The sequence below is a fragment of the Pseudorasbora parva genome, chromosome 8 (genome assembly GCF_024679245.1).
Source record: "Pseudorasbora parva isolate DD20220531a chromosome 8, ASM2467924v1, whole genome shotgun sequence".
Taxonomy (NCBI): domain Eukaryota; kingdom Metazoa; phylum Chordata; class Actinopteri; order Cypriniformes; family Gobionidae; genus Pseudorasbora; species Pseudorasbora parva.
Window position 1 is genome coordinate 42,904,996 of NC_090179.1, and position 13,285 is coordinate 42,918,280.

A 13,285-nucleotide genomic window follows, 5' to 3' on the forward strand; every position below is an offset into this window, starting at 1 on the left:
TACACGATGTTGCTAAGGAGTGTTTTTAGCCCATTGCCATGCGGTTGCTAGGATGTTTTAGGTTATCACTAGAGGGTGCAAGTTATGCACCAAAGTTTATTACCACTAAGCCTCAGGTTGAGCATGAGTGTAAAATGATTGTAATCAGTGTTGGTTAATAATAAGTGCCAACATTGCACTGCATTCAAAAATGTTCGTAAAACTTGGTGCTGACGTGACAACAGCCAATCACATTACTTTTCTGGTGTTGCATGAACGCAATTGGGTAGAATCTGCGCTAGGGTATTTGCATAGGCAATCTGATTGGCTGCGTTGGTGCTTGAAAAGTTGAAAAATGTTTTAGCTGTTCGTGGTGCAACGCAACGGACGTTACGTGACGTCAACCATAGGATTCCGATAAGCCGTTCTGAAGCTTAAAGTAGAGATGAGCTGGGCGTTGCCATCTTGCGAGCGAGTCACTACCGGATAGCAGAAAATGGGCAAAAAGGTGGGGATGTAGGCGGAGCTTAGGTGACGCAATGACTATAGACGGCGGATAAATAGCTATACACCTGTCACTCAAAGTAACCACGTCCTTAATTATGCAGAACTTTAAGGCTTTATATAACGTAAACAAATAAGTCATAAAAAAATGTTTTAGATATTCTGGGACATTTAATGTAATTTTACAGTAGGCCTAAAATAGGGCCTACTGTCAAAGGTATGGCTTTTGGAAGTAAAAAATAACAAATGATCTTATAAATTACACTGGAAAAACTAGTGATCGACCGTTATATCTTTTTCCCGATATTTAAAGCTACACTGTGTAACTTTTTTAGTTTATTATTAGCTAAAAACACTAAAAACAAAAATATATGTGCTCATTAATGTATTTTTACTCCTTTCAAGTAATAAAGTATTCTCGTAAGTGTATATGCCTTTGAAAATACATACGGGTGAGGGGTTCGAATGCCGGTCGCCATGTTGCCCCTCCATCTTGAAAGTACATTAGCCAAAGAGGGACATACCCGTAAATTCAAGCTTCACCTTTCGCATTTTAACACTCGATGGCACCGTGTCGAATGTGAAGAGGGAGATTGCCATGTTAATCTTGGACTAAATCGGCCACCATAGGAGTTAAAATGAAATCAGAATTGAGAGGAACAGAAACTATTAGGTTTCTGAGTCAAGGGAGGTGAGTCAACAACAGTGTTCAGAGGTAAAATAACCTGACTTTTTTCACACAAATACGAGTTTTTCGTGAAATTCTGACTTTTTCATAGCCTGTGTTTATCAATCCTCAAAATTGAGATATAAACTCCCAATTGCAATTTATTCTCCATTCAAGATTTATAATTGCGAGTTTATATCTCTTAAACTTTATAACACACAATTGCGAGTTTATATCAAGCAATTCTGACAGAAAAGTAACAATTACTTTTCCATTTGTTTTTATTCTGTGGCAGAAAGCTTATAGTTTTATGCTACATACTGTTAAATTAATGTTTAAAGTGTCTTGTTTTATCATGATGTTGTTTTGAGTTTGTAACAATGTGTGCAGCTGCTTTATATGTTTAACGGTAAAGTTCTAGCAACAGTTCCCACCGGTTGTTTACTTTTTTATATGGCTAGTTTACTAATAATACTTGACAGTACAAATACTATTATAAAGCCTAGATATACAAAATCCCGCTCTGTCACATTTTCCCATGTTGCTTCTCTCCTGAAACTCTCATGGGAAAGAACTGAAAGGCAAATATTTTTTACCCAGCTGAAGCAATACAACTCGGTCAGTGTCAGAATCCCTCCCCCCCCCACACACACACACACTCACACGACACGTTCGCACACGCGATGGTCCGAATTCTGACTGAACTATTTTCATCCCTGAGAAAGATCATTAATGTCTCTCTGCACGTGTTGAACGTAGCGGTTTATCTCCCTCAGGGCGGAGAACATAAAATGAATTAGGCTCCTGGATTAATGGCTTCCTGTCAAAAATGAGACATCTCTTCCCCTAGACGCGCGCTTGTACATTACAAGCTCTCAGGCGCGTCCTCAAGACACCGGCTCTTAAAGAACATATATTTACGACACCTCTCTCTCCCTTGCCATCCCTTTTTCTCTCCCGGAAGCAGGATGGTGCTAAAAGGCGAAGGAGACTTCTGAGAGAGAGAGTGTTTGTGATGTGAAGCCGAAACGCCTCAGGAGAAGATAGTGCGACAGTGACCTGTAAACTAAGCGCTGTACCTGACCTTTTTCTCTCTGTGTGAAGGAACAGTCAAGTAAGACTGTTGGTGATTGCAATTGCACAAAAAAAACGCAGTCCAAAGATGAACGATGCAGAAAAACTTGCGTATTTAGTCTTGTTTTTCAGCACAAATATCTACAAGATATGTTAACATAAAAGGCAAAATGTAATTTTTTTTAAAGGGGGGATGAAACACTCCTGAAACACGAGTCAGTGTCATGTCAATCTTGAGTACCTATAGAGTAGCATTGCATCCTGCATATCTCCGAAAAGTCTTTATTTTTTTAATAATTATATAAGAAAGATGCGCTGTTCCGAGTCTTTCCGGAAAAAGCCGAGCGGGTGGGGGCGTATCGTGTGAGCGGAGCTAAATAATGACGAGTGCGCGCCGCTGTTATTGTGTTGAGTCGAGTGCGTCGTAAAGCTGTGTCATCCCTAACAGCGGGAAAAAAACTTTATTCAAAATAAAAAATATGGCTTTTAATCAGATACAGCCATACATCTATGATCCGGAATCAGACCCAGAGGCTGCAGTTGAACAGGAGCAGCAGCAAAAACGACTAGAGCAGGACGTCTCTATGTGGTACAAGTTATACACTAACTATATAATATGCTTAGCGACTTGTGTTATTTACATATTTATACTTGAATTATATCGTCGTATTTTTGTCTTTGAAGGTGTACATGTGGGAAGTGCAGTTGTGCACGTGTGTGTGTGTGTTTACGCGTGGTTTGTGTAGACAGTAAGCGGACTGGTTTTGCACGGCAGGCTAGTGTTTACATAGAAAGACACGGAATAGTAGCGCATTTGAATGAAGAAGCGTGCTTATTTAGTTCAACATATTTCCCCCCTCTTTGTGTATTGTTGTTTGGAGTGCTTTTACAATACACAAACATAAAGTTACACATATAGTGGCCAGCTAAACAAATGTACACGCACTACACATCGCATGCTCCATTGATCAATTAACTATACGTGATCATGTTTGGGCTACTTGATGAGCATTGGCAAAAACACAGACATTTGAATCAGTCTCACTCACCGCCTGCGGTTCTACTGTTGGGACCTTTATCATTGGGACTGCTCCATCCTTCAGCATTAGGCGATCGGAAAATCCGGCGTCGAACTGGGCCTTGTTTATGAAACAGTCGGCACCGAAATGCAGTGAACGGACATAAACCTTTGCGCATCTCAGTTGCTGATCCGGAAAAGCAAATTCCATCCACTGTTGCCTTAACGCGGGGTTTTGGGGAATCTGTGCAGGACTGTCTTGGTCCGGCAACCAAAAACGCACTTTTTTGGTGACATTGTTATGTGCACATCACCTGTGCAGCGCAGCAGACGAGCCAGCGCTTTGATGGGCGTAGCCTGTTACTTTCGCTCTCTCCCTCTCTCTCTCTCACGCTCTTCCGGTAGAATTGTCCGTACGGCCCATACAAGGAAATTCCGACCTATTAACGTCAAGCCGACCCATGATCGAAAAAAACTTGCCGAAACTTATGACTAACCGGAAGGAGTATTTTTGACAAAGAAATGCTCCCATCAAACGTCCACCTTAACTTTTGAAACTTTGTCCATGTTTAGTATGGGATTCCAAGTCTTTAACAGTGTAAAAAGATCAGTATGCATGAAACAGCATTTCACCCCCCCTTTAAGTGCACTGAGTTGTTTTATGCTGCGTCCAGATTCGCATCCGACCTTAATAGTGTTCGGATTTAGAACTAGAAAAGAAGTTTGTTGAGACAAATGACAAAGCCATATGAAAGTTTAAAAGTTTTGTAAGCTTTAAATTCAGTAAAGTGGAAAGAAAGAAAGAATGAATTAGCAATTAGCATGTTTTAGTACAGTATTGTTCAAAATAATAGCAGTACAATGTGACTAACCAGAATAATCAAGTTTTTTAGTATATTTTTTATTGCTACGTGGCAAACAAGTTACCAGTAGGTTCAGTAGATTCTCAGAAAACAAATGAGACCCAGCATTCATGATATGAACGCTCTTAAGGCTGTGCAATTGGGCAATTAGTTGAAAGGGGTGTGTTCAAAAAAATAGCAGTGTCTACCTTTGACTGTACAAACTCAAAACTATTTTGTACAAACATTTTTTTCTTCTGGGATTTAGCAATCCTGTGAATCACTAAACTAATATTTAGTTGTATGACCACAGTTTTTTAAAACTGCTTGACATCTGTGTGGCATGGAGTCAACCAACTTGTGGCACCTCTCAGCTGTTATTCCACTCCATGATTCTTTAACAACATTCCACAATTCATTCACATTTCTTGGTTTTGCTTCAGAAACAGCATTTTTGATATCACCCCACAAGTTCTCAATTGGATTAAGGTCTGGAGACTGGGCTGGCCACTCCATAACATTAATTTTGTTGGTTTGGAACCAAGACTTTGCCCGTTTACTAGTGTGTTTTGGGTCATTGTCTTGTTGAAACAACCGTTTCAAGGGCATGTCCTCTTCAGCATAGGGCAACATGACCTCTTCAAGTATTTTAACATATGAAAACTGATCCATGATCCCTGGTATGCGATAAATAGGCCCAACACCATAGTAGGAGAAACATGCCCATATCATGATGCTTGCACCTCCATGCTTCACTGTCTTCACTGTGTACTGTGGCTTGAATTCAGAGTTTGGGGGTCGTCTCACAAACTGCCTGTGGCCCTTGGACCCAAAAAGAACAATTTTACTCTCATCAGTCCACAAAATGTTCCTCCATTTCTCTTTAGGCCAGTTGATGTGTTCTTTGGCAAATTGTAACCTCTTCTGAACATGCCTTTTTTTTAACAGAGGGACTTTGCGGGGGGATTCTTGAAAATAGATTAGCTTCACACAGACGTCTTCTAACTGTCACAGTACTTACAGGTAACTCCAGACTGTCTTTGATCATCCTGGAGGTGATCATTGGCTGAGCCTTTGCCATTCTGGTTATTCTTCTATCCATTTGGATGGTTGTCTTCCGTTTTCTTCCACGTCTCTCTGGTTTTGCTCTCCATTTTAAGGCATTGGAGATCATTTTAGCTGAACAGCCTATCATTTTTTGCACCTCTTTATAGGTTTTCTCCTCTCTAATCAACTTTTTAATCAAAGTACGCTGTTCTTCTGAACAATGTCTTGAACGACCCATTTTCCTCAGCTTTCAAATGCATGTTCAACAAGTGTTGGCTTCATCCTTAAATAGGGGCCACCTGATTCACACCTGTTTCTTCACAAAATTGATGACCTCCGTGATTGAATGCCACACTGCTATTTTTTTGAACACACCCCTTTCATCGAATTCAACTAATTGCCCAATTGCACAGCCTTAAGAGCGTGCATATCATGAATGCTGGGTCTCATTTGTTTTCTGAGAATCTACTGAACCTACTGGTAACTTGTTTGCCACGTAGCAATAAAAAATATACTAAAAACCTTGATTATTCTGGTTAGTCACATTGTACTGCTATTATTTTGAACAAGACTGTACATGGCTAGCATGAATTGGCATGTTGTTAGCATTTTTTTATCACCTTGCTATCATGTTTGTGGCTGATTAGGATTTCACTTTTGTAACTTTAGTGTGTAAAGGCTTGTTCACACAGGACTAATTTCATGTGCGTTTATCGCCGTCGTTTAACGCCTCATGACTAAACAAACGGCAAATAATTAGTGGCGTTCAAGCACAAAACGGTCTTGCTGAGCACACATTGATATGACGAAGAGGAAGTAGATAAAGAAGATGAGCTGCTAATGCTGCTTGCCAGTTAGCAAAAAGTGTGTGAATGCTTTTGGCAAGCACATAAATACAGTCTCTCTTCTTCTTCTGTGTGACAAGTGTGAGTGTCAGAAGTGGCACAGGACCAGCTTGTGCGTCAGGAGCACGTTCACTCGGCGCATCGCTTGGGTATGAACATAGCCTGGTTGAAACCAGTCCATTCTCAGTAGTAACTGAGTTATGGTCGGGCAAAGCTTCATAGAAAAATCATTTCCAAAGGGGCGTACGCCACCAACAGACGTCGCTCAAATGCCTCTTGGTGCAATTGGATAGACCTAAAACCAATCAGAGCAATGAATGAGATGATGTATGCAGAACGTCTGAGACTCTGACTGACAGCAATTCTCTTTTTGTGATTTCAGGGAAGAATTTTGCAATGGCTTCTGACGACTTTTGCCTTTGTTGTAAAAGAAATATGAAAATAGCTGATAATAGTGTCCACCGCCACTCCATCAACATTTTTGCTAAATTTGGAAACCCTAATAGCATCTCAGACCGACTGAAACATCTCGGATTGTTGGTCGAACAGAAAACATCAAGCTCTGATCGCATTTGCCCCCGCTGTAAGGCATTTGTATTGCGATTAGAACGCGATTTGCAATATTTTGAAAATAAAATGATATTGATGATATTCTTTGGAAAATTGAAGAATTTGGTGTAAACAGAATGAGAACATGGATCCATCATGCCTTGTTACCACTGTGCAGGCTGGTGGTGGTGGTGTAATGGTGTGGGGGATGTTTTCTTGGCACACTTTAGGCCCCTTAGTGCCAATTGGGCATCGTTTAAATGCCACGGCCTACCTGAGCATTGTTTCTGACCATGTCCATCCCTTTATGACCACCATGTACCCATCCTGATGGCTACTTCCAGCAGGATAATGCACCATGTCACAAAGCTCGAAACATTTCAAATTGGTTTCTTGAACATGACAATGAGTTCACTGAAATAAAATGGCCCCCACAGTCACCAGATCTGAACCCAATAGAGCATCTTTGGGATGTGGTGGAACGGGAGCTTCGTGCCCTGGATGTGTATCCCACAAATCTCCATCAACTGCAAGATGCTCTCCTATCAATATGGGCCAACATTTCTAAAGAATGCTTTCAGCACCTTGTTGAATCAATGCCACGTAGAATTAAGGCAGTTCTGAAGGAGAAAGGGGGTCAAACACAGTATTAGTATGGTGTTCCTAATAATCCTTTAGGTGCCTGTGTGTGTGTGTGCGTGTGTGTGTGTGTGTGTGTGTGTGTGTGTGTGTGTGTGTGTCTGTGTGTGTGTGTGTGTGTGTATATATATATATATATATATATATATATATATATATATATATATATATATATATATATATATATATATATATATCAGTGCTGATTTAAAATAAACTTAAATGCATAATTACATAATTTTATTCTTTCTCGGAATAAACCTTTAATTTACTCTCCTTTCACTCTTATATTAGGTATATGAATTTAAGTACGTGAATGTGGGTCAACCAGCTTCAGCCTACAATATTCTTTGTTACCATGGTGGCGTTATTCATCGCTACGGTGACGCTGCACATTGTGATGTTGTGGGATTTACTCTGCAGGGAGGCGACACACTGGTTTCATTGTGACACTTTAAAAAAAGGCACGACTGTCACCATGGTAACAGGGATCCTGTTCACAAACAGGTAAAACACACGGAAAAAATAACCAGCACCAAGAGACAGATCCAGTCTGAAATGTTATTTTTAGTACACACACACACTGCATATTATGCATTATCATATGACGTCATTACCAGTCTTCTGTTGATGTGATGTCACTGAAATTTTCTATCCGCTCTTTTATTGGTCATGTTGCACCACATTTGCATGTGGGGTCTCCCACTGAATTCTGAAATCCTTTCTGACCCCATCATGCGGCGATAGAGGGAAAACAGAAACGCTGGAAATAACATTCAATACCATTGTGGAAAAGGATGTGAGATCAAAGCTGCCACAACATTTTTGAAATCATAGAATAGATTAGAATAGAATAGAGTTTGTAATGCCACACATCTGAGCAGGTGGAAATTGTTAGCTAAAAGTAAATTAATGATGTTTTTTTTTAGATATGAGATCAATCAGTCCGATTTACTATGCTAATTCTCTGATAGAGAATCTCTCTCTCTCTCTCTCTCTCTCTCTCTCTCTCTCTCTCTCTCTCTCTCTCTCTCTCTCTTTCTCTTTCTCTCTCTCTCTCTCTCTCTCTCTCTCTCTCTCTCTCTCTCTCTCTCTCTCCCCTCAGACAGTGATGTTGATTAGATTAACTCAGATGACTGCCTGTATCACACGTGTTCTTGTTGCCATGGCAAAGTTGGCTGTGCTGGGATGGTTACCATGGTAACGGGGTAGAGAGTGTGTCATGGAGGAGGATGGGTGAGAAAATCAGCTCACACACACCAGATTGATGAAACACAATAGTTAATGCAAAGGAATTCAGCTTTACAGGCTTATCTATCTATCTATCTATCTATCTATCTATCTATCTATCTATCTATCTATCTATCTATCTATCTATCTATCTATCTATCTATCTATATCTATCTGTCTGTCTGTCTGTCTGTCTGTCTGTCTGTCTGTCTGTCTGTCTGTCTGTCTGTCTGCCACCTGTGTTGTTCCTCACTGCTAAATATTCCACGCTCAACTGTTACAGGATTAGAACAAAGTGGAAGCGATTGGGAACAACAGCAACTCAGCCAGGAAGTGATAGGCCACGTAAAATCACAGAGCGGGGTCAGTGCATGCTGAGGGTCACAGTGCGCAGAAGTCACCAACTTTCTGCAGAGTCCATAGCTCCAGACCTCCAAACTTCTGTGTCCTTCAGATGAGCTCAAGATCAGTGTGTAGAGAGCTTCATGGAATGGGTTTCCATGACCGAGCAGCTCATCCAAGCCTTACATCACCAAGAGCAATGCAAAGCATGGGATGCAGTGGAGTAAAGCAGCCGCCACTGGACTCTAGAGCAGTGAGACGTGTTCTCTGGAGCGACCAATCACGCTTCAGTCTGACAATCAAGCGGCAACCTTTCCGTGTCTCTTGAAGCCAATACGGAAGTGATTTAAACTGAAATTTATCGACTGGCCACTAGAGGCAGGCTCCAGAAGGCAGCAGAATCTCACTGAGCCCCATGTTAAAATGCCCAACTTTACAGGAGAAAAACACATTTACAAACACGTTTTCATGACTGTGAAACTGTGAGGTGGGTAAATTATATTTTTATAAGTCATTTAAGTTATTTTAAGCCTTAAAGTTCTGCATAATTAAGGGCGTGGTCACTTTGTGACAGGTGGATTGCTGCTGCTGTCACTATTAACCGTTTGTCTGCTGTCTGTTAGTCACCTGTGCAGAAAGACCATTCCCCTAAATCTATCTATCTATATCTATCTATCTATCTATCTATCTATCTATCTATCTATCTATCTATCTATCTATCTATCTATCTATCTATCTATCTATCTATCTATCTATCTATCTATCTATCTATCTATCTATCTGTCTATCTGTCTGTCTAATGTGATTGTATTCTCTTTTCTCCTCTAACCATCTGTGCCTTATCTGCTTTCACGGGGTTGTTTCTTTGGCCAGTGCAAGTCTGAGCTCCAGTTTGGCTCCCGCAGGGCCTCCATCACGACTGCAGGAGAGAATCACAGTGATAGTGATTAACACAGTAAATCAGGAAGCTGGCGGATGGGTAGAAGTCGTCCGGGAGAAGAGTTTGGGCAGTGACCCAGTTAAGCTGTGTGTGTGAGTGTGTGTCATGGCAGAGCACCTGAGTCCACAACGACAGAAACCAAACAAAAATCTGACATTCGTTCAGAACACATTCACTGGTAAAATGAACAAATAAATCACAGACTGTAGTTGCTCTTTGTCTCGTGACCTTCTGAGGAGAACAAACCCGCTTTAGAGTCCCATTCTCATGGGACAGTGATACTGTTGTTTTAACCTCTAACCTTTGGAAATACTTTCCGTCAGACAGACAGAAAACAGACACACTGATGCATCTCACTCATTCAGCGCTGATTTACTCAACACTCGGAGGAGGAGAGCTGTTCTCTTTAATGCAGCTCTCACTCGCTCTCCCGTTTATGAGCGTGTGATTTAGGAAGCGTTTGGCTGATGCTTTCAGGAGAATATATATATTAGATCTCAGTAGGCTACATAATTAGATATATAGACTTCAAGAGAATAAAAAAGCCCAATGCACACAAACATGTTTCTGCATTGTATTGGACTGTATTATGCTGAAACCGATAGTCATAGCATCAAAATCTGACTGGATGACCAATGTTTGAAGATGTAAATTAACCAATATTTATGCACTGTATTTAGCTTACAGTCAAACAATATTCTATCTAGCATTTAACATCGCCAATATGTTTCATATCAAGCCAAAAACACAGGTGACTGTGGTGAAATCAGCATATTCCTTGGCTTATATAAATCTCTTAGTTTTTATTATTATATATAAACTTTGATGTTGGCTTGACAAATACATTTGAAAGTTTCATAAGCTTTACATTTACAAGTGGAAAGAGAAAGACATCGCTAACATGAATTTACACATTTTGACATTGCTAGTATGTATAAGCATTTTGTTAACACGTTACCAACATGAATTAGCATGTTTGCTAATATGTTTTAGCACTTTCGAGCATAAATTAGCATGTTGCTGACATTAATTAGCATGTTCCTAGCATTTTTAATTTTCACGACACTAGCATTATTTACCAAATTACCATGGTCTAACAAGTTACTAACATGAATTAGCATGTTGTTAACATGTTTTAACACTTTACTAGCATTAATGAACATGTTGCTAGCATGTTTTAACAGACTTTTTACATGAATTAACATGTTTTAACAGCCTTGTAACATGAATTATCACGACACTAGCATTATTTACCAAATTACCATGGTCTAACAAGTTACTAACATGAATTAGCATGTTGCTAACATGTTTTAACACTTTACTAGCATTAATGAGCATGTTGCTGACATTAATTAGCATGTTCCTAGCATTTTTAACAGACTTTTTACATGAATTAACATGTTTTAACAGCCTTGTAACATGAAATATCACGACACTAGGCAAGGCAAGGCAAGTTTATTTGTATAGCACATTTCATACCCAATGGCAATTCAAAGTGCTTTACATAGAAAATAATTAAAACAGTGGTAACAAATGCATGAGAAAAAAGAGTACCATATGAACGAATAAAAATTTAAAACAAGCATAGTTAAAAACAGATGTAAAGACAATAATAAGAATAAGAATAATAAAAAAATAAATAAAAAAAGGTCAGATCCACAATAATGGTCTGATATAAAAAATCACACTAGCATTATTTACCAAATTACCATGGTCTAACAAGTTACTAACATGAATTAACATCTTGTTAACATGTTTTTACACTTTACTAGCATTAATGAACATGTTGCTAGCATGTTTTAACAGGCTTTTTACATTAATTAACATGGCGCTGGCATTATTTACCATGTTCTTAACACGAATTAGCATGTTGCTTGCATGTTTGAGCTCTTTACTTACAATGTTGCTAGTTTTTATTATTAAATCATACAATGAAACCGTATATGAAAGTTTGAACGTTTTATAAGCTTTAAATTGATTGCAGTGGAAAGAGAAAGAAAAACATTAACATGAATTAACATGTTTTGACATTGCTAGTATCTATAAGCATGTTTTGTTAACATGTTTTAAAAGGTTGTAAGCAATAATTAGCATGTTGCATTTTTAACACTGCTAACATGTATTAACTTTTTGCTATCGTGTTTAACAGGCTTATAAAATCCCAGTGAACCGGAAGTAGCGCGTGAGTTTTCTTCAGTGTTGTGACGTGTTTCCAGGTGAAACGGATATTGAACAGAGGGCTGGGTTTTACCTCAGTGCTCCTCGTCTCCATCTCTTGCTCATAGCAAACTAGCGGTTGGAGGGGAGAGGTTACGCATTTTCAAAGCCGTCACTGAGAAAGAATCCCGTTTCCAGACCGGAAGATACTTTTCAGATTTTGATTAAAGATTACCACAACAAACAATTTTTTTCTTTGTATTAACTTGCACGGATTAATTGGTCACCCTAAGATCTTTAATATGTGCTAACAAAGTAAATAGGGTCAATTTAGATTTTATGAGGACTTTAAAATGAATTAACATGACGTTAGCATGATTTAGCATGTACTTAACATGAATTAGCATCACTTCATTAAGTCATTATCACCAGACCAAGCTCAATTTAAGATTGAACATTGGTCTGGGGAGTCTGCTCTGTATTTTCTACTGCACAAGAGGCGTGATCAACGAGCATTATTCAAATGACTCTGTACGCAATTGGATAGTCCTTCAACCAATCAGACCACAAGAGGCGTGATCAACAGGCAACGACCCATCGCTTCTCTATCTGTCATCGTTTTAAAACTGCCAATAGCGCGCCAGCTGGATAAGCCAGTCTGTGATTGGTTCCCGCAAAAGTGGAACCGCAGCAGTAGAAATTAATGTACAGGTTTCCAGACTGAGCTGCCGGGCGAAATCAAATCACCGGCAGATCAGGCTGGGTTTACCCAGTCTATGTTTTAGCGGTTTCTCAGAACATCTTGGTATATTTAAATTAAAAATACAATTAATTAATGTAATAATTGATTAAACATTAAACATTGCCGATATGCTTCACATATTAAGCAGCGTAGTTAAATAATGTTGACAAATAAAGCGTTATTATAGAAACTCATTTTCAAACTCTCTATCTCTCCTACTTTGAAAAAAAAAAAAAATAATTACCGGTACATCAGTTTTCAGGGTTTAATCTAAAACAGATCCCATTTGCGTTTTTTGATGAGTTCATCATCGACCTGTTCTGCTTTGCTGTAATTGACTTTGCTGTTTTAAGCAAAAGTATGAGTTTGGACAGGCTTGGCAGCTCATGATCTGAGTGGCTGCAGCTCCTGTCAATCAGCGTGAGGGGCGGGGCTTTACAGCACAAATGATAAACAGTCCCGCAGTTATAACAGCACACGAGCAAAAAACAGCAGTAGCGGAAATGCATACCTGCGCCTGGACAGCCGCGATTAGTTAAAAAGCAGGACCCTTCAAACACTCAGTCCTAATGGCCTGCTGAATGTCTGCAGATAAAAATAGACGATGGCAGATGGGAGAGAGAGAGAGAGAGAGAGAGAGAGAGAGAGAGAGAGAGAGAGAGAGAGAGAGAGAGAGAGAATAATCTCATCTCTTACATAAATGGGTCATT